A 23,321-nucleotide genomic window follows, 5' to 3' on the forward strand; every position below is an offset into this window, starting at 1 on the left:
TTCTAGAATGTTTATCGGGAGGAGGGTCTCCTCCTGAGTCAACAAACCCTGAGCTTTCAGAGAGTTCCAGACTGCGCCCCAGCCCAGAAGGCTGGCATCTGTCGTTACTATAATCCACTCTGACCTGCGGAAACACATTCCCCTGGACAGATGGACCTGAGACAACCACCAGAGAAGAGAATCTCTGGTCTCCTGATCCAGATCTATCTGAGGAGATAAATCTGTGTAATCCCCATTCCACTGATTGAGCATGCATAGCTGCAGTGGTGTGAGATGTAGGCGAGCAAACGGAACTATGTCCATTGCCGCTACCATTAGGCCGATTACCTCCATATACTGAGCCACTGACGGCCGAGAAATGGAAAGAAGAGCTTGGCAAGAAGTTAGAAGTTTTGATTTCCTGACCTCCGTCAGAAAGATTTTCATTTCTAATGAGTCTATCAGAGTCCCTAGGAAGGAAACCCTTTTGAGAGGGGAGAGAGAACTCTTTTCTATGTTCACCCTCCACCCGTGAAGAATTTGTGTAGGATCTTGAGATGCAAGATTGGTCTGAAAGTTCCTTCTTTCTTGGGAACCACAAACAGGTTGGAGTAAAACCCTTGCCCCTGTTCCGCTATTGGAACTGGGCGAATCACTCCCATGGTATGTAGGTCTTCTACACAATGTAAGAACGCCTCTCTTTTCATCTGGTTTGCAGATAATAGAGAAAAATGAAATCTCACCCTTGGGGGTGAATCTTTGAAGTCCAGAAGATATCCCTGGGAAACGATTTCTAAAGCCCAGGAATCCTGAACATCTCTTGCCCAAGCCTGAGCGAAGAGAGAAAGTCTGCCCCCCCACTAGATCCTGTCCCGGATCGGGGGCTACCCCTTCATGCTGTCTTGGAGGCAGCAGCAGGCTTCTTGGCCTGTTTACCCTTGTTCCAAGCCTGGTTAGGTCTCCAGACTGACTTGGCTTCAGCAAAATTTCCTTCTTGCTTCGCAATAGGGGAAGCGGAAGCGGGACCACCCTTGTAGTTTTGAAAGGAACAAAAATTATTCTGTTTGGTCCTCATTTTATTTATTTTATCCTGAGGGAGAGTATGTCCTTTCCCTCCAGTGATATCTGAGATAATCTCCTTCAGTTCAGGCCCGAATAGGGTCTTTCCCTTGAAAGGGATATTTAACAGCTTGGATTTTGATGAAACATCAGCTGACCAGGACTTAAGCCATAACGCTCTGCGCGCCAAAATGGCAAAACCTGAGTTCTTTGCCGCCAATTCAGATAGTTGAAAAGCGGCATCTGTAATGAAAGAATTAGCTAGTTTAAGAGCTTTAATTCTAAAATATCATCTAATGGGGTCTCTACTTGCAGAGCCTCTTCCAGAGCCTCAAACCAAAAAGCAGCTGCAGTAGTTACAGGAACAATGCACGCAATAGGTTGGAGAAGAAAACCTTGATGAACAAAAATATTCTTTAGGAGACCCTCCAATTTTTTATCCATAGGATCTTTGAAAGTACAACTGTCTTCAATAGGTATAGTTGTACGCTTAGCTAGAGTAGAAACAGCTCCCTCCACCTTAGGGACCGTCTGCCACGAGTCCCGCATGGCGTCAGCTATGGGAAACATTTTCTTAAAAAGGTAGGAGGGGGAGCGAACAGAATACCTGGTCTATCCCACTCCTTAGTACTAATATCCGTAATCCTTTTAGGGACTGGAAAAACATCAGTGTAAACAGGCGCCGCTAGGTATTTGTCCATTTTACACAATTTCTCTGGCACCACAATAGGGTCACAATCATCCAGAGTCGCTAAAACCTCTCTGAGCAGCAAACGGAGGTGTTCTAGCTTAAATTTAAATGCCGTCATATCAGAATCTGTCTGAGGGAGCGTCTTTCCTGAGTCAGAAAACACTCCCTTAGATAGCAAATCCCTTACCCCTACTTCTGAGCCTTGTGAGGGTATATCGGATACGGCTACTAAAGCGTCAGATGGCTCTGTTCTTAACCCAGAGCTATCGCGCTTCCCCTGCAACCCTGGCAATTTAGATAAAACCTCTGTGAGGGTAGTATTCATAACTGCCGCCATGTCTTGCAAAGTAAAAGAATAAGACGCGCTAGATGTACCTGGCGTCTCTAGTGCGGGCGTTACTGGTTGTGACACTTGGGGAGAACTAGATGGAATGACCTCATTTCTTTCTGAGACTCCTCTAGTGCTACATTTTTAAGAGCCACAATATAATCTTTATAATTTATAGACATCTCAGTGCAAGTGGTACACATTCTAAGAGGGGGTTCCACAATGGCTTCTAAACATATTGAACAAGGAGTTTCCTTAATGTCAGACATGTTTAACAGGCTAGTAATGAGACAATTCTAAAAGAGTGGATTAAAAAGCGCAGGGTAAAAGCACCAAACTCCTGATATACCTAAAATGTCCCTAATATAGGTGTATAAGAAGGATAAAAAATGTGAAATTAAACAGGAGCGCTATAGCTAAAGGTGTGAGATAAATATTTAGACTAGTGAATGTAAAAACTACACAATTGGGTGTCCGAGCAGCGTACCTAGCAGGACGCATCTACTGAGAGCTCTGAAAGAAACCTCAACAATCCGCCGATTAAAGAGCATTTAACAGCCAAATCAAGCTTATAATTAGGCATATAACAGCCGCAGTGGACACAATAGAAACATTATACAGCTTGATTCCTGTTTTCATGACATCAGGGCTACAGATCGGCAAGTTAAGACCTAAGGCGGCGGCCTACATATAGGTAACGACCCCCCCCCGGTTATACCGGGTCTACAGTGCTGGCAGCAGTCGTCTGCCTTACTGACTTTTATATTATAATACAAGGCTTTTCTACTTACAAGGGGAGAAATCTACAAATATAACTTCAGTGTATATGCACTCAGCTGAAAACTAAAATGGCGGGTGTGGCGGGACAATGTTTTACACAGGACTCTGACCCACGCCTAGAAAGATTTGAACGCCTTATGACCCAGCTGATGGACAAGGCCCCTTACGATTATTTAATACTACGGGTGCCCCCTGCCGCAACTGATTCAACTGAAGCAAAGCACATCGGAGGCACAACACCCGCACCCCACATGGTGTCACATAAATCACAAAGAGGCCCGCAAGCAGTACAGAGAGATGCAAAGGCAGCTTGCAAAGAAAAGAGGGGAACCCAGTTTAAAATGAGCCTAAAAGAGATCACCTGGCAGAGAGTACCCTCATCAAGAGAACCGACCCCATGGCTAACGAGCAGAAAGGTAATGCAGCCCACGGTGGGGCGGAGACCGGACATTGCCAGGAAGGTGCTGTGTCCATTGGAGTCGGAAGGGTTTGCGACCCGCAGCGCATCGGAGACTCCTTGGAAGCTGATGGAACGACTCCCTGCATTTCAGCTACCACACAGGCACCAGTATCGCTCACGTTTACTTAAAGCAGATGGGACATGTGTTTTGGTGCTCTGCGGGGGCCACATCTCTAGATCCGGGGTAGGGTAGCATGCGGATACTCTCTCTGGCAGGAACGCTTAGCCCAACATGATGCTACCTATACCCACAGGGTAAATGTATTATAGTTAATTTACCACTAGATCTCCTGGTAACTTGTGGCATGAACTATCCATCAGCTCTATATACAGCCATATCTTCAAGTCTAGCAAAGACTGGTAGCATTAGGCTGCATGAATAGGATTAACAGTATAAAGTTGTATTATAGCAGCGCCTGGTCATCTGCAATAAAAGGCTCAGGGATTTACCTTTCTATAACCCCCTTAGTATAACATGTGACAAATACTCTCATATCCTACATTGTATATAGTATTTTTACCCTATAAGGAGCTGGATAGAGTGTTTTTGGCCTTTAATTACTATAAATCACTACATTATAAAACTCCCTGGGACCCATGTGCTGATTTAAAACCTTAAAGCCTTGCACAAAAAGTGAGTAATACTAGTGAAGGTATACATCTATGTTCTGTTATATTAACTGTTATGAGTGTTGATAATTGTATATCTCTATGTTGATTTTGTTTTTGCACAGTGCAAACCCTCAGTTTATCTCTCTCCTGCTGAATGTTAACCCCAAGGACTTAAACAAGCATCAAGTCTGGTCCAAGAGAGACCTGTATAGCTATTAATGGGGCTGAAAATGGAGGACTTTCAATATTGTAGATTAATTGCAGTTAGATTTGACATGTTAATTTCTTGTATTATGTCTAACATACAAACTGCCTGTATCACTTTTCCTCAATAAAAAAATAATTAAAAAAAAAAAACAAAAAAAAAAAAACTACACAATTGGCGTGTGAGACTTCAATATTGATATAAAATATACAAAATATACAAAATAGAAAAGTAGCAAATGCTTAGTGACAAAGTGTCAAATGTTCAGTAATAAAATAATTTGTGTATATTGTGATTATCGAAAAATTAGAAAAGCAAAAAATAAGCTAAAAGTAAATAGTGACAAGTAAGTGGTATGCAGCAGAATTCTGCTTAAGAATAGTTATTTAATGTAACATTCACAAATAAAAACACAATGTATAAAAACGGACGTCTCCGTATATAACTAAATAAGCCAATATACCAACAATATTAAAATGTATCTCCTTGTATTCAAAGGTGGGGGATAAAAACAGTCCAAGTTAGGATATTAAGTGGATAGGTGATACAGTCTTACCCCCAAACAATTGCAGCTTTCGATAGAGGAAAAATGAAAATTACCGCCGTGGCGGAAGTGACGTCACTTTTAAGGGCGCTGGCCTGATTGAGCACTCCGATTGGTTCCTATTGTGATCGCTTCTAGGTAACGGCTTCTTGGTCCCACAGTGGTAAGGTATCCGCTCTTTATGTGCCAAAATGCACGCAGGATACTAATAACGGCTGTTATGTCTTTTAAATGCAGCTATTGGAGTAGAGGCAAAGTTCCATTTATAACCTTCAGTAAGGCTTGTGATATCGGCACACAGACAAGTACCACAATGATGCCAAGTTGAAAGTTCCACAGACGATAAGCAGCATCAATTTGTAGCAGCAAATGGTAACTGTGAGATACTCCTTAAAGTTTAAGAAGTTAGCAACATGCATCCAATGCAAAGTACAAAGTTCCTCAAAAGACAAGCAGCATCAATTTGTAACAGCAACTGATGGCTGTATTATGCTCCTTGAGGTTTAAAAGTTAGCAACAAACATCAACGCGTTTCTCCCTCTACAGGGCTTTCTCAAGATGAGGTGTTGCAACAGGTGTACCTTTTTAAAGGTGTGTCTCAGTCTCTTATTGGTTACATTTTTGTAGTCATAGAGAAAGGGGTGTATGACATTATTTAAAGGTGGTATTGGCAGATATACATTTATTAAGAACAATAATATATCAACTTCATTTACTGAATTAAAAGTTAAGAATAGGCTCCATATATTTATCTAAAAGAACAATTGTGAAGTGCAATGGTGATAGTGGTGTTCGAACTTAGTGTAAAATAATTAAATAGAGATATTGGAACGAACTATATGTTGAATTGAGGGCATAAAGAATAAAAAATATATATACAAAATAAAATACTTAATTAAGGATAACATATCTATACCCTTATTGTAAAACCTTTAAAAATGAATTTCCTGCATTATGGAAATAAAAATGCTTATATATAAAAAAAATCTATATAAAAGGGACAAAGGTATAGGTCAGGGGATACAGCTTTAAATGATCTGATAAAGATTAGTCTAATAAAAATGGAGAGATATCTAACTCTGAATTCAAACCAGCGGGAAATCCTTTGAATACATGGAGATACATTTTAATATTGTTGGTATATTGGCTTATTTAGTTATATACGGAGACGTCCGTTTTTATACATTGTGTTTTTATTTGTGAATGTTACATTAAATAACTATTCTTAAGCAGAATTCTGCTGCATAACACTTACTTGTCACTATTTACTTTTAGCTTATTTTTTGCTTTTCTAATTTTTCGATAATCACAATATACACAAATTATTTTATCACTGAACATTTGACACTTTATCACTAAGCATTTGCTACTTTTCTATTTTGTATATTTTGTATATTTTATATCAATATTGAAGTCTCACACGCCAATTGTGTAGTTTTTACATTCACTAGTCTAAATATTTATCTCACACCTTTAGCTATAGCGCTCCTGTTTAATTTCACATTTTTTAGTAATGAGACAAGCAAGCTTGGAAAACACTTTATTCAATGTAAAACCAACAAATTCAAAAAATGGTACTGTGCCTTTAAGAGAAAAAAAGTGCACACGTTCTGCAAAACTGTCCAAAAATGCATCAAATTTTCTGAAATTTTTACAGCATGTACTTAAAGCTTTATGAAGATTGCCCCACAAGTCAAATAAACAATTAACCCTTTAATGTTGAAACCGGATTGACAAAGTGACAAAACCGGTAAAAGACACAGTCAGCACCTTGCCACAGCTCTGCTGTGGCTCCTACCTGCTCTTAGGATTAGTTTTTGTGGGAAAAATAAGTAAAATTGGCCCCCAAATAACAGCAGGACCCTCTGGTAATAAAGCATGCCTCACAGAGTAATAAAAAGTGCGCAACTGAGGCACGAAAATAGGCCCCTCCCACCACACTCAATGTACATGGGGCCTTAAAGAAACATATCAAAGTGTTTCTGAGTAGCCATGTGGTCTAAAAACACAAGCCAAAAGACCCCTCAATAAACTACTTAAAAAACATTTTGCCATGCTTGTTTAAAAAAACGTTTTACCATGCTCGATTAAAAAAAAAAAAAAGTTTTACCATGCTTTCATTAAAAAACGTTTATCATGCAAAAAAATAAATAAGTGTCAACCAGAATTTTTTAGCCCTCATGCAAGCTGTTATACCACACTATGTCTCCGATTACAGCTTACCTTTCCCCTGATGGGGATAATGTCAGCCTTTCCCTTGAATATTATACAGTTTTTCTAGAGAAAAATGACTGAACATACCTCAGTGCAGCACAGCCTGCAAACAGTTCCTCACACTGAAGTTTCCTGTACTCCTCAGCTTTCTGTGGGAACAGCAATGGACCTTAGATCATCATCCTCCAGGCAGAACTATTCATCTATTTTCTGTCTGAGAGTAAATAGTACAACACCGGTACCATTTAAAAATAAACTCTTGATTGAAGGTAAAAAACTACACTATGTCACCACACTTCCCTTTACACTTCCATCTTGCTGAGAACCGGCAAAGAGAATGACTGGGGGGTGGAGTTAGGGGAGGAGCTATATAGACAGCTCTGCTGTGGGTGCTCTCTTTGCCACTTCCTGTTGGGAAGGAGAATATCCCACAAGTAATGGATGAAACCGTGGACTCGATACAACTTACAAGAGAAAATATTTTAACAGACATATTTCTTTATAATCTCAATCTAATAGGTAAACAAATACAGTACATTGTTTATATACATACATATATATATACATACATATACATACACACACACACACAATATTCACACAAACAGCCTAGCATGTTACACTTTAAATAAGTAAACATTTCAAGTGTTTTATATTTTTACGTTAATGGCATTTTAAATTTCACGTGCACACACCAGAATACTACATGGGAGATCTAAGTGACGGCCTAAGCGATCACCTAAGTCAGACATCCTCAAACTTGGCCCTCCAGAGGTTTTGAAATTACATTTCCCATAATGCTCAGTCAGCATATCAGATGGTTGAGCATCATGGGAAATGTAGTTCCAAAACCTCTGGAGGGCCAAGTTTGAGGATGTCTGACCTAAGTGATCGGCATTACAAATGAATAAAGGACATATCCAGAATTACTAAGCAGTATATGGTGGAGAAAAGTAGGCACCTGCTTTATCCTAAGTTGTTGGAATTGAGGAAAATGCTACAAAAACAACATTTATCCTTACCTAATAAATATATTTCTTTTTTGACACGATGAGTCCACGGATCATCTTAATTACTAATGGGATACTTAACTCATGGTCAGCAGGAGGCGGCAAAGAGCACCACAGCAGAGCTGATAAATATCACCTCCCCTCACTCCCAACTAAGTCATTCGACCAAAGTCAAGGAGAGAAAGGAAGTAATAAGATGCAGAGGTGTCTGAAGTTTACAAAACCAACAACCTGTCTCTAATAACAACAGGGCGGGTCGTGGACTCATCGTGTCAAAAAAGAAAAAAATCAGGTAAGCATAAATTTTGTTTTCTTTTTAATGACACAATGAGTCCACGGATCATCTTAATTACTAATGGGATCCAATACCAAAGTTAGAGTAAACAGATGATACGGGAGGGACAAGATAGGGAACCAAAATGGAAGGCACCACTGCTTGAAGAACCTGTCTCCCAAAGGCGGACTCAGCTGAGGCAAAAGTATCAAATTTGTAAAACTTTGAAAAAGTGTGAAGAGAGGACCAAGCTGCAGCCTTGCAAATCTGTTCCACAAAAGCTTCATTTTTGAATGCCCATGAGGAAGCAACAGTCCTCTTGGAATGAGCCGTAACTTTCTCTGGAGGTTGCTGTCCAGCAGTCTCATATGCAAATAGGATGATACTCTTCAGCCAAAAAGAAAAGGAAGTAGCTGTAGCTTTCTGACCCTTAAGTTTTCCTGAGAAAACCACAAACAAACAAAGAGGAAGACTGACGAAAATCTTTAGTCGCCTGTAGGTAATACTTTAAAGCACGAACCACGTCCAAATTGTGCAAAAGCTGTTCCTTCTGAGAAGAAGGATTAGGACACAAGGAAGGAGCAACAAACTCCTGCTTAATGTTCCTGTTAGAAACAACCTTAGGAAGAAATCCTAAATTAGTACGCAAAACTACCTTATCTGAATGGAAGATAAGGTAAGGAGATTCACACTGCAATGCCGAGAATCTACGAGCAGAAGAAATAGCAACAAGAAATAAAAATTTCCAAGATACCAACTTAACATCTAAAAAATGCATAGGCTCAAACGGAGCCCGTTGGATAACATTAAGAACTAAATTCAAACTCCATGGAGGAGTAACTGGTTTGAAGACAGGCCTAATTCTAACCAAGGCCTGACAGAAAGATTGAACATCTGGAACATCTGCCAGACGTTTATGCAACAAAATAGATAAAGCAGAAATCTGACCCTTCAAAGAACTTGTCTATAATCCTTTCTCCAAACCCTCTTGGAGAAAAGAAAAAATCCTAGGAATCCTAACTCTACTCCATGATTAACCTTTGGATTCACACCAATATAGATATTTGCGCCATATCTTATAACAAATCTTTCTGGTTACGGGTTTACGAGCCTGGATTATGGTCTCAATGACCAAATCAGAAAAACCCCGCTTAAACAGAATTAAGCGTTTAATCTCCAAGCAGTCAGCTTCAGAGAAACTAGATTTGGATGCAGGAAGGGACCTTGAAGAAAAAAAAAACTTAAATACAAAAAAACATTACTGTGGCCTTTAATTTTAAACCGCAACTATTTTACTGGGCACTAAATTTGGTCCCACAGTCACCTCCACACCTCAGCCCCGCTGAGGCGCCTACCTTCCTGACCCAGAGATGATACGCTGTCAGATGTGAAGCTGCTCTCCCACTCTTCAGTTGAAACAAATCCCCTTGCGCAGCGGAAGATTTGGCCCGTTGCCACAACAACAAAAAAAATATATAAAAAAAAATAAAAAAAAATAAATAAAAAAAATGATGCAGCCCGGTCCTAGTAACGCATGTAATAGCAGTACACATGCGCTCCTAGAAACATCAGACCGGATCTCACTTATGCCTCAAAATGTCTCCACTGTAAGCGCAACTAGGAAAAGCGCAGGAGAAGTAAATCGGCCCATCGTGGGAGTGTCTAAAATGCAATGCCTGTTTCCCGGGGAAAAATTAACCCCACAGAACATGGAACCACCAGAGCCCTAAAAATGTTCAATGCCTCAGAGCTCAGACTAACCCCAGTGCCAAAAAAATACATATAGCTGCCAAATATTTCTCTCCTGCTTAGGAGAGTATTGCCAATAATAAAGTGCCCCTTACATGAGAGCCCTTTACTAAATAAATAAGGTATTTTCCTGTGCCCACTCTTTTCTGAGTTGATCTGACTGCCCCAGAACAAGAAAATAGCACTTACCTCAGGGTACTGCCTGACAGCAAGGCAGTTTACAGGTGTGAGAGGTCCTCTTCCTCACATCGACCTGTAGAAAACAGAGACTGAATCATATCCAACCGACTATAGGAAATTAGGGCAGTATTAAAGGGACAGTCAAGTATAAATTAAACTTTCATTATTCAGATAGGACTTTTAATTTTAATTGACTTTCCAATCTACTTTTATCATCAAATTTGCTTTTTTCTCTTGGTATTCTTAGTTTAAACTAAACATAGGTAGGCTCATATGCTAATTTCTAAGCCTTTGAGGGCTGCCTCTTATCACATGCTTTTTAAATCTCTTTTCAACACAAAGAGACAGAAAGTACACGTGGGCTATATAGATAACACTGTGTTCAGGCACAGAAAGTTATTTAAGATATAGCACAATACAATGCTAAATTTAAGACAATAGATAATAAACAGTCATGTGATCAGGGGGCTGAAAGAAGGTTCCTAGATACAAGGTAATCACAAAGGTAAAAAGTACATTAATATAACTGTGTTGGTTATGCAAAACTGGGGAATGAGTAATAAAGGGATTATCTATCTTTTAAAACAATAACAATTCTATGGTTGACTGTCCCTTTAAATATAGGAGGCTCAGTGAGAATTATGTCCCACAAGTTCCCATTACTCTAAAGCCACCAAACCTCTACTGCAGAGACTGACATGGACTACAGCTACACCCTAGGAAAAAGTAGCACAATCCTGTACCACTTTAAAAATAATAAACTCTTGATTGAAGAATCTTAACTAACACCTCACTTTGCCACTTCCTATCACTAACGCAGGCAAAGAGAATGACTGGGTTGGGTGTGAGGGGAGGTGATGTTTGGCAGCTCTGCTGTGGTGCTCTTTGCTGCCTCCTGCTGACCAGGAGGTGAATATCCCATTAGTAATTAAGATGATCCGTGGGCTCATCGTGTCATTAAAAAGAAAATACAATCCACGTTTAAGTCATCTTAAAAGTTTTATTATAAGCTTCTTAAGAGTCTTATTATAGGCTTACCTTTTTATGTATAGGGTTTGAGGAAGAATGTGTTTCAACAGTAAGCCGTACACCAGCCCTTCTGCAAAAAGTGAAACAAAAAATGTAAAAAAAATTAAAAAGAAGTTTACAATAATAATTACTATAATTTACTTCCTTAAAAGGGACATTAAAACACTAAAGAAATGCTAGATTGATGCATTCAAAGAAAAGATTAGTTTGAGAATAAGATGTAGATGTATTTGTTAAAAGTTTTATTAGCTGCTTAAATATTGACAACATATGTGTAATGTTTTAGTGTCTATAAAACAATGGGAGCTGCCATGTTGTAACTTAGGTTATCTTCTCTGTTGTACTATAAATATGTCACTAGAGTATGCAGCCAATGGCTGTGTGGAATATAGAGTAGCCAACTCTTCTGCAACAGAAACCCCCACCAACCAATTCCTGTCAGAACTACAACTAAAAACTATTTTTGAGGAAGTTAGGGGAATACTTAATGCCCGGATAACCCCATTAGAGATAAGTCTAGCTATAAAAGATCTTAAGCCAGGAAAAGCAGCAGACCCTGACGGCTTCCCAGGCGAATATTACAAATGATTTAAGTCCACACTAATTCCACATCTCACTACATTTTGCAACCACATTTTGGTTGGCCACGAAATTCCCCCTGAATTGTTGTATGCTTAAATCATAGTTATTCCCAAACCGGATAAAGATCCTAAAATCTGCTCTAATGACCGACCCATATCACTAATAAATCAGGACCTAAAAATCTTTACTAAGATTCTTGCCAACCTTAATCCATCCAGATCAGGTTGGATTCATCAAAGATAGGTTAGCACCTGATAATATCAAGCATATGATAAATATAGTAAATTACTTGGATAGATCTCGGACGCCTTTTCTGCTTCTTTCTTTGGACGCGGAGAAGGCGTTTGACGAATAGGGTTTCAATGGGTCCTTTACGAAAATTTACTCCAAACCAACAGCCCAGGTTTCTTCAAAGGGATAAAGATCTAAGGCCTTCCCCATACTAAATGGTTCAAGACAGGGATGCCCCCTATCCCCAGTTACATTTGTCATGTGCATCGAACCCCTAGCAGCCAAAATCAAACTCTCCTAAGATATATCCGGAGTCTGTATAGTAAACACAGAACACAAACCAACATTATTTGCAGATGATAAATTAGTAACAATAACCAAACCACTTATCTCACTCCCTAACCTATATGACATAATAGCGAAATGTTCAGCAATCAAGGTCAATCTGAATAAATGTGAAGCTCCATCGCTGGCCCTACCCCCTCAAACTAAAAAACTATTAGAACTAAATATCCTAATTTATAAAGATATTAGGCGGGATATTCATAAATGGAAATACATTCTCTACATATACATTCTCCTGGCTGGGACGACTGGCAACAGTAAAGATTAACATATTACCACAACTACTCTATTTGTTTAGAGCTATACCAATTAAAATACCGATCCCCAAATTAGCAACTTTTCAGTCTGAATTACTGGCATATATTAGAGGTAAAAAAAAGTGTTATTGTTGCGCTCTATGAGCGATCTCACCCAATCCGTCCAGGATTCAAAAAGACGTTATGTGTAAACTGCAGGGGAGATGTCCAATAATGGCTCAAACCTGTGGCAATTCCAAGATGAAATTCAAACCAGCATGCTTGCATCGACTCCGTTGGCGTCCGACATCACACACACACACACACACACCAGTCAACGTACATTTCGGGCTCCGCCCTTCGACTTGGCCTGACGTTGTAGGAAAACCTCCTTCTTTTAAGGCATAACAGTTCAGTAGGGCGACGCCTATCCAGCGTCATAATCACATGGCATAACATGACAGCACTATACATATACAAAGTGCCTTGTCCGTGGGTACTCACATGTATTTAACAACTGCCTAACTAAAAATGTCAGCAATGCACATATTGGTCAATAGATAATACAAAAACATTAGTATATCAGAAAGAAAACTCACGGGCCATAATAAAGATAATGAGTGAAGTAAGTGAAATATCACCACAAAGCATACCATAATGACAATTGGAATACCTAGCTCTTACAATCACTAGCGACACTTTACCCACTTCACACAAAAGATTTCTTATGTGCCTAATTATAATAAGTCTATACTGCCTATATACATATGTATAGTCAAAAAGAAAATAATGCCAACAAATTCAAAGGATTATACAACCCTACAAAAAAATTAATAGTATATGGATGAGCATCAGTCACTAAATAAATGTTCCCAAAGTGATTTCCCTATTTAAACCATAGGGAGTCATGGAATCCAATTTGTGGATTCATAATGCTTCCTTTTCAAACAGTAATTTCTGTCTGTTTCCACCCCTCCTCAAGGGGCCTACTCCATCTACAACCTGAAATTTAAGTTGGCTTTTATTATGACCCAATAATGTGAAGTGATGGGCTACAGGGGCCGAGGGATCAAGTTTCCTATAGCGGTCTTATGTTGTTTGATCCGTTTCACTAATAGGTTTGGTGGTTTCGCCAACATAGGCCAAACCACACGGACATTTGATTGCATAAACCACGTATTGTGAATCACATGTGTAATTACCTCTAATAGATAGACGTTTACCAGACCTTGGGTGGATTGTAGTGTCGCCTAATTGAATTGAATTTCATTGTGCACAATTATTGCATGGAAAAGTACCATTAGGGGCCTCACTGTGGATAGCTCTATTCTGACTAGTTCCCACGTCAGCCTTAATTAAGATATCTCTCAAATTCCGATTCCTTTAGTAAGAGAACAGAGGGAAATTGTTAAAAGTATTTGCCAAGATCCTATCCTCTGAGAGCAAAGACCAATGTTTTTTAAAAATATTTTTTAACGGTTGGATGTGATAACCATAAGGTACCACAAACGGAATACTATCATGCAGTGTTCTCTGTTTCTTTTGAATTAAATTTGCACGAGCAATTTGGTCCACTTTAAGTTTATGTGAATGTAACAAATCCACTGGATACCCCCCTGTTATCAAATCTACAAAATAAATCTTGGAATTGATCATTTAAGCGTGTTTCATTATTAATAATTCTCTTAGCCCGTAAGAGTTGGCTGAAAGGAAGGCTCTTAATCGTTTGTGGAGGATGAAAGCTGGTAAACGTTAACAAATTATTTCTATCAGTTTCCTTCCTAAACACGTGTATTTAACTCTTCAAAAAAAGTTAAATCATAAAGACGTCATCAATGTACCTTTTCCAAAATTTCTTTAAAGCTATCATTAGTGTATACAAATTTTTTGACCCAAACTTTCAATTTACCATGGAATATGATCGACATGTCCAAAATTTTCTGGATATTAAGATCTCATTGAGAGATGGTTTCTGGTCTGCAGACGTGTTTAGGAAGGAAACCGATAGAAATTTGTTGCGTTTACCAGCTTTCATCCTCCACAAACGATTAAGAGCCATCCTTTCAGCCAACTCTTACGGTGAATTGTGCACAATGAAATTCAATTAGGCGACACTATAACCCACCCAAGGTCTGGTAAACGTCTATCCATTAGAGGCAATTACACATCTGATTCACAATACATGGTTTATGCAATCAAATGTCTTTGTGGTTTGGCCTATGTTGGCGAAACCACCAAACCTATTAGGGAACGGATCAAACAACATAAGGCAGCTATAGGAAAACTTGATCCCTCGGCCCCTGTAGCCCATCACTTCACATTATTGGGTCATAATAAAAGCCAACTTAAATTTCAGGTTGTAGATGGAGTAGGCCCCTTGAGGAGGGGTGGAAACAGACAGAAATTACCGTTTGAAAAGGAAGCATTATGGATCCAAAATTGGATTCCATGACTCCCTATGGTTTAAATAGGGAAATCACTTGGGAAACATTTATTTAGTGACTGATGCTCATCCATATACAATTTTTTTGTAGGGTTGTACAATCCTTTGAATTTGTTGGCATTATTTTCTTTTTGACTATACATATGTATATAGGCAGTATAGACTTATTATAATTAGGCACATATGAAATCTTTTGTGTGAAGTGGGTAAAGTGTCGCTAGTGATTGGAAGAGCTAGGTATTCCAATTGTCATTATGGTATGCTTTGTGGCGATATTTCACTTACTTCACTCATCTTTATTATGGCCCGTGAGTTTTCTTTCTGATATACTAATGTTTTTGTATTATCTATTGACCAATATGTGCATTGCTGACATTTTTAGTTAGGCAGTTGTTAAATACATGTGAGTACCCACGGACAAGGCACTTTGTATATGTATAGTGCTGTCATGTTATGCCATGTGATTATGACGCTGGATAGGCGTCACCCTACTGAACTCTTATGCCTTACAAAAAAAGAGGTTTTCATACAACGTCAGGCCAAGTCGAAGGGCGAAGCCCGAAACGTAAGTTGTCTGTGATGACAGACGGCAACGGAACAGGGTCCTTTTGTTCATCAGAATCTAGATTCTCTGAGGCTGACTGTGTAGAGATTGAACGATTAGTCCTAGCCAAGAGAGGTTTTTCTGAGAGGGTGATTGATACTCTCATTCAAGCTAGAAAGACGGTCACTCGTCGAATCTATAATAAAGGTGAGGAGGACCTACTTATTCTGGTGTGAAAAACGTGGATTCCCATGGCATAAGATCAAGGTGTCCAGGGTTCTTTCCTTTCTCCAAGATGGTTTGGAGAAGGGACTTTGTGCTAGTTCCTTAAAGGGACAGATTTTGGCTCTGTGTTACTACCAAGAGGCTTGCTGAGCTTCCTGATATGCAGTATTTTGTGCAGGCTCTGTCTAGAATCAGGCCTGTGTTTAGACCTACCACTCCTCCTTGGAGTTTAAATCTGGTTCTTAAGGTTTTGCAGAGGGCTCCTTTTGAGCGTATGCATTTGGTTGACATTAAATTACTATCTTGGAAGGTTCTTTTTCTACTGGCTATTGCTTCGGCACGCAGAGTTTCTGAGATGGCGGCATTGCAATGTGAGCCTCCGTACCTAGTTTTTCATCCTTAAAAGGCTGTTCTTCGCACTTGGTTGGGTTTTCTCTCTAAGGTTGTGTCTGATCACAACATCAACCAGGAGATTGTGGTTTCTTCCTTGTGTCCCAATCCTCCTCCTTCGAAGGAACGATTACTTCATTTGGATGTGGTTTGGGCTTTAAAATTCTATCTTCAGGCTACGAAGGATTTTAGAAAGACTTTGTCATTGTTTGTTGTCTATTCTGGGAAGCGTAGAGGGCAAAAGGCTTCTTCCGCTTCCCTATCTTTTTGGTTGAAACAGCAGACATAAGCCTCCTCAGAGGATAACTGTGTCAGGGTTTCACTTATGATTTAAAGGGCCTCTGTTCCGTATGCTTTGCCTTTGCGTTGTCTCAGACCTGTTGTGTTCCTGTGTATTACCTGGCTGCCTGACGTCCTTCCTGGTTCCTGATCCCTGGCTTGTTCCTGACTCTGCTGTTTTCCTTGTTGCTGATTCCGGCTCGTCTGACTATTCGCTTTGGCTCCTGACTCGGCTCGTCTGACTTCCAGCTCTGGTTTTGACTCCTGGCTTGTTATTTGACTTGTGGACATTTTATTATTTTCTGCTATTAATAAAGGTGTGATTATTTTTGCTCTTCTCGTCTCAGTCTGATTCCTGGCACCCTGACATAACACAAAGGCCATGAATCCTGATGGTGCTAATAATCCAGCTTTACCTGCCATCATTTCCAGAATGGATGAACAGGATCACCGCTTGGATCAATTTGCACTAGCCCTGCAAATCCTGCTGACTCGCACTGCACATTTGGACCAAAGTGTCCCGCAAGTTATGGCTGCTCCTGTTTCCGCTGCTGCACCTATGCCTACTAGGAGCATGTCCTGTTTTGCACCTCTACGTCAGCGATATGGAGGCAATCCTATTCAGTGAAGAGGGTTTTTGAACCAGGTGGGCATTTACTTTGAGATGTTACCTCAGGTGTTTCCCTCTGACAGAGCTAAGGTGGGATTTCTCATCTCGTTGCTCTCTGACACAGCTCTTGCCTGGGCTAATCCCTTGTGGGAGACTAATAAACCTGTGATTTCAAATTACCCTGAATTTGTGGCCTCCTTTCGAAGGGTATTTGATGTTCCGGCTCGCTCCTCCTCTGCTGCTAAACGACTGAGGTCCATTCAGCAAGGTACAAGATCTGTTGCTCAGTATGCCATTGAATTCCGTACGCTTGCCGCAGAGGTAGGTTGGAACAATGAAGCCCTTGTTGCCACCTTCTTTCATGGGCTCTCTGATGCGAATAAAGACGAAGTTGCTGCCAGAGATTTACCAGAGGATCTCGAGGCATTGGCGTCTTTTTTTATCCTAATTGACATCAGACTCAGAGAGAGGCCCTCTTTCAAGGAGCGCTTGTGGAAGCCTCCTGTTCCGTTGTCTCCTACGTGTTCATTCCCACCCATGCCTCCAGGCCCCGAGTCACCAGGTACTGCTGAGCCGAGGCAGTTGGGATTCACGCGTCTCTCCACAGCGGAGAGGGCCTTTAGGAGGAGGGAGGGGCTCTGCCTCTATTGTGGGTTACAGGGCCACCTTTTGAAGTCTTGTCCTACACGGCCAGGAAACGCTCACACCCAAGGTCCTGTCAGGGGCAGACCTAGGGTGGTTTATCCTCGTCCCCGGAACCACTTAAGGAGAAACCTTTGGTCAGGGTTGTCCTTACCTGGGTGGACTCCTCCATAGCCACTCAGGCTCTTGTTGACTCTGGTGCTGCGGGCTATTTCATTGACAGTGCTTTTGTATCAAAGCACTCCATTCCTGTTTTGCCTCGGTCCGTTCCGATTGCTATTGAGGCCATTGATGGCAGGCCCCTTCAGCCTGCACTCGTTACTCACGAAACTGCTCCGTTGTCCATGGATGTTGGGGCTCTCCATTTTGAAATCTTCAGTTCCAGGGGATAAACTCTCCACATTTTCTGGTTGCTCTGGGTTATCTCTGGCTCCAAAAGCACAATCCCAGTCTCAACTAGCGCAGGTCTGAAATTTTGTCGTGGTCCCCGCAATGTATTTCCACTTGTCTTCGTAAACCAGTTAAAGTCTTGTGCACGTCTTCGGTATCTCAATTGCCAGAGGAGTAACAAGAGTTCCTAGACGTGTTTGACAAGGTGCGTGCCGGTACGTTGCCTCCTCACTGGTCTTACAATTGTGCCATAGACCTGCAACCCGGAGCCATTCCTCCTCGGGGTCGGGTGTACCCTCTGTCTGTTGCAGAGAATTGTGCTATGGAGGAGTATGTTGCTGATGCTCTGTCGCAAATCCTGCTCTCCTGCAGGCGCTGGCTTCTTCTTTGTGAAGAAAAAGGGTGGCGAGTTAAGACCATGTATCGATTATAGGGGTCTTAATCGTCTTACCATTAAGAATGCTTACCCTATTCCGCTTATTACGGAACTCTTTGACCGCCTCAAGGGAGCTACGGTCTTTACTAAACTTGATTTGAGAGGAGCGTACAATCTCGTTAGGATTAAAGAGGGCCACGAATGGAAAACAGCATTTAACTGAAGAAGCGGGCATTATGAGTATCTTGCAATGCACTTTGGCCTATGTAATGCTCCTGCTGTTTTTCAGGAATTTATTAATGATGTCCTACGAGATATGTTGCAACAGTGTGTTGTGGTGTACTTAGACAACATCCTCATACACTCACCCACACTTGAGGCTCATCGTTCTGATGTTACACGGGTTCTTCAGAGACTAAGTGAGAACGGCCTGTTTTGTAAACTCGAGAAATGTTCCATCAGACTCAAGTAACCTTCCTAGGTTATGTTATCACAGTTGCAGGGTTCTCCATGGATCCTTACAAGTTATCTGCAGTGGCCTCGCCCAGTTGGTCTTCGATGGGCGCCAGTTTTTGTCTTGGTTTAATTATGGTCTCCTACCTGCCTGGTAGTAAGAATGTTAGGGCTGATGCCCTCTCTCGACAATTTTCGCCTCTGTCCAAGGAGGAGTCTGTACCTACTCCTGTTATACCTCCTGACCATATTTTGGCTACCATACGTACTATTTTGACTTCTCCCTTGGGGGAGGAGATCCTGGCTGCACAAACCAATGCTAGTGGTGTTTTGTTCCTGAGAATCTTCGAACTAAACTTTTGCACACTTACCACTATCCTAAAGCCGCAGGTCACCCAGGCAAGAACCAAATGATTTGGTCTGTCTCTTGACAATTCTGGTGGCCAGATCTTCTTTCTGATGTTTCCTCCTGCTCAGTTTGTGCACAGAATAAGACTCCTCGATGTCTTCCTGTGGGTCTAATGGTGAGCGTCCTTGGACACATCTTTCCATGGACTTAATTGTCAAGCTCCCTATTTTCAATGGCAATACTGTTATCCTTATGGTGGTTGACCCTTTTTCTAAAATGTCAGATTGCATTTCCTTGATGAAGCTGCCTACCGCTCAGGAGCTTACTTCAATTTTTGCCCGGGAGGTCTTCCGTTTACATGGGTAACCCAAGGAGATAGTGTCGGACCGGGGTAGCCAGTTTGTCCCCAGATTTTGGCGTTCCTTTTGTGCTCAAATGGGGATCCAGCTTTCCTTCTTCTCGGCATATCACACTCAATCCAATGGGGCTGCGGAACGGTCTAATCAAGCTCTGGAACAGTTCCTCCGTTGCTATGTCTCAGATCACCACAATAATTGGTCTGAACTGTTACCTTGGGCAGAGTTTGCTCGTAATAGTGCTATTAATGCTTCCTCCAAGTTATCCCCGTTCATGGCAAATTATGGGTTGCAACCATCCTTGTTGCTCGATTCATTCATGTCTCAGGGAATTCCGGCTTTGGAGGAGCATCTCCGGCAACTCCGTTCCACGTGGGTGCAGATTCAGGATTGCCTTCATCATTCTATGCAGCGCCATTGGTTTGTAATCTGTTTACCACTGTGTTGCCTCGTCCTCATCCTATCTTTGTTGACAACCATGAGGAGTATGAGGTCAACAGCATTATTGACTCTCGTATGTCCAGGGGCCGTGTACAGTATTTGGTTCACTGGAGGGTCTACAGTCCAGAGGAGCGTTCTTGGGTTCCCTCCTCTGATGTTCATGCTCCCGCCTTCCTCCGTGCCTTCCATGCCCGTTTCCCCAATAAGCCTTTTGTCCTCCCGTGGGGGAGGGGTCATTGAGGAGAGGGTACTGTCAGGGTTTCACTTATTATTTAAAGGGCCTCTGTTCAGTATGCTTTGCCTTTGCGTGGTCTCAGACCTGTTTGTGAGAGTTCCTGTGTATTACATGGCTGCCTGACGTCCTTCCTGGTTCCTGATCCTTGGCTTGTTCCTGACTCTGTTTTCCTTGTTGCTGAGTCCGGCTCGTTTGACTTCTAGCTCTGGTTTTGACTCCTGGCTTGTTATTTGACTTGTGGACTTTTTATTATTTTTTGCTATTAATAAAAGGTGTGATTATTTTTGCACTTCTCGTCTCAGTCTGATTCCTGGCACCCTGACAAACGGCTCATTCAAATAGAGCTGTGATTTCATCTTGGGCCTTCAAGAATGAGGCCTCTATGGGGCAGATTTGTTGGGCAGCTACATGGTCCTCCTTACATACCTTTTCAAAATTTTATGTTTTTGCTTCGGCTGAAGCAGCTTTTGGGATAAAAGTTTTGCAGGCTGTGGTGCCCTCAGAATAGGGTCCACCTCTCTTTTTACCCTCACGTTTTCATTCAGTATCCTCTAGAGCTTGGGTATATTTTTCCCACTAGTAAGAAATGAAGTCGTGGACTCTCCTCATATTAAGATGGAAAACATAAATTATGCTTTCCATCTGAATGAGAAACCACAGCCCCAGCAAGTTTTCTCGGTTGGGCGGACGAAAATTTTTTGTTCTTCTGGCACCATTTATACCCTGATATTTCTCCTACTATTCCTTGTTCCCTCGGCAGAATGACTGGGGGATGAGGGGAGGAATTTAAGCCTTTGGCTGGGGTGTCTTTGCCTCCTCCTGGTGGCCAGGTTCTGTATTCCCACTAGTAAGGAATGAAGCAGTGGACTCTCGTCATACAGATGGAAATGAAATTATCTGGTAAGCATAATTTATGTTTTATGTATAAATCACAAACAAACGTTACATTTATGTATAATTATTTTTTTGCAGACATGAAAAATAGCTGCATAGAAGTCATTTCTTGTAGTTTCAGTTATTTATTTCATACAATCAGTATATTGCTATACACTACTATTTAAAGGAGTCACCAATTTGACTGATCAAAAATGTCATGGACTTAATGTGATCCATAGGTAAGGAAATGTACACAAAGAGGTAGATTAACGGCAAGGTGATCAAGAGCTGCCTGGGGAATGTAGCAATAGGGAACCAGCGTATGTCAGAAAGAACAGTGCCCAACGTGCAGACAACTTACTGTTCCAGAAGTGCCTAGTGCAGTACAAGCAATACCACCGTCTGCTGCCTTGGATATTTTTTCCTATTCTAATACCTATAGTAGAGGGAATTTTTGTTTATAACTCATGCAGGGATGCATGTTTTTTTTATGCCAGCCACACAAACTTGTTTGTTGTATACAACACACTTATACAGCTCTGCATGCTCATTTTTAGTGTATGGCTACATTATTTATTACATTATTTGTGCATAGATCCACAAAAACAGTATACATCAGTGTGTTACTAGAGTATAGTTACTCTTTAGTATGACAAAGCACAAAGTATGCATTATCTGTGTATTCTCACAGTTACATTGATACTTATCACAATTATACAGCCCAGCATGCTAGTTATTGTTGCACTAATAATCAATACACAGTGCACTGTGTTCATCATCAGTGTACATATATGTATTACTATAATACATGCCAGCACATATAGTGTATATAGATAACACCCTGTACTACTGAACAAAGCTGATTATGTGTACTTGGCAAGATAATCTAGCATGCTCATTGTCAATATACAGATAAACTGAATACAAGCCAGCACACAAAACACATGAACAGGGAATAAAAAATAAAATAAAAGTGTATGGCAATTACTATTTTTGGCAGCAGAGGTTAGAGGGATTAGATAGACACTTTATATGGAGTTATGTTCTCTTAAAACTAATAAAATTACAATAGTATGAGCTCTCTACGCAAAATTGAATCCCTAAATACTGTGGGATAATTAATAGCCAAGTCCCATTAAATGTGAAGGGAAAAAAAATAGGACACCACACTAACAAGGCAAACTCACTGTTCCCATAGAAACCACTTTCTAAAAACAAACTTGGTTCTCAACAGTTGCATATCTCGGTAAGCTGATAAAGATGTATTATGTTAGAAGAATGAGGGCTGCACAATTAGTCTAAAGTTACTGTAACATTACAGTCTAGTAAGGAGCAGCAACAAACCAATTAGAAGGACCTTTACTTTCAGACAAAAGGTTATTTTATATTTAAAAAAAAATATAAAAGGCAATAAAAAATTGCTTAATTTACATCCAACCCCAAAAATGAACTTATTTCTGTCCTTTTAACCCCTTAATGACCACAATGTACCCTGTATGTCATTGGTCGTTAAGGGTATTTTCAGGACATAATAGCACAAGTCTAGCAAGAACACGCTATTAATGCCCTCCCTTCAGAAGGCTTTGTGGAATAGAGCAGTCTTAACGCTGGGGGCAAGACCGCGCTATAAAACAATCAAGTCCCAAAAAAAGGCCAGTGACATACAGGGTACGTCGCTGGTCCTTAAGGGGTTAAAGTTACAAAACGTTCTAAAAAAAATCATACAATGTAACAGCAACAAAAAAAATCATTCTAAATTTACTTCTATTATTATGAAAGTGCTCTCATTCTCTTGGTATCCTTGAACTAGTTTCTTGAGAACTTAACAAACCTACATAAAAAAACACTTATGAGCTTGTGTCTTAAAGGGACATGAAACCCAGCCTTTTTCTTAGTGATTTAGATAGAGCATACAATTTCAGACAATGCTCCAATTAACTTATATTACCAAATTGTCTTCATTACCTTGGGATCTTTTCTTCGAAGGTTAAACCTGCATACTCTCACTGAATCATGACAGGAAAATAAAAAAAAATGAGTTTCATGTCTCTAACTCTTTCACTACAAAAAAAAAAAAAATATGCTTACCTGATAATTTTCTTTTCTTCAGATGGAAAGAGTCCAAAGCCGCATTCATTACTTTTGAGAATTCAGAACCTGGCCACCAGGAGGAGGCAAAGACACCCCAGCCAAAAGGCTTAAAT

At 40.6% G+C, this 23,321-nt stretch overlaps 1 long non-coding RNA gene across 1 annotated transcript in view; it reads right to left on the minus strand.

Annotated features, from left to right (window-relative positions):
• LOC128649250 (uncharacterized) overlaps positions 1 to 23,321 on the minus strand; it is a 114,140-nt gene that overhangs the window by 20,006 nt on the left and 70,813 nt on the right. The window contains exon 2 of the long non-coding RNA XR_008400657.1: positions 11,124 to 11,184. This is a non-coding gene — a long non-coding RNA (uncharacterized LOC128649250). The remainder of the gene's footprint in view (positions 1 to 11,123; positions 11,185 to 23,321) is intronic.

This window comes from Bombina bombina, chromosome 2, assembly GCF_027579735.1.
Source record: "Bombina bombina isolate aBomBom1 chromosome 2, aBomBom1.pri, whole genome shotgun sequence".
NCBI classification, from domain to species: Eukaryota; Metazoa; Chordata; class Amphibia; order Anura; family Bombinatoridae; genus Bombina; species Bombina bombina.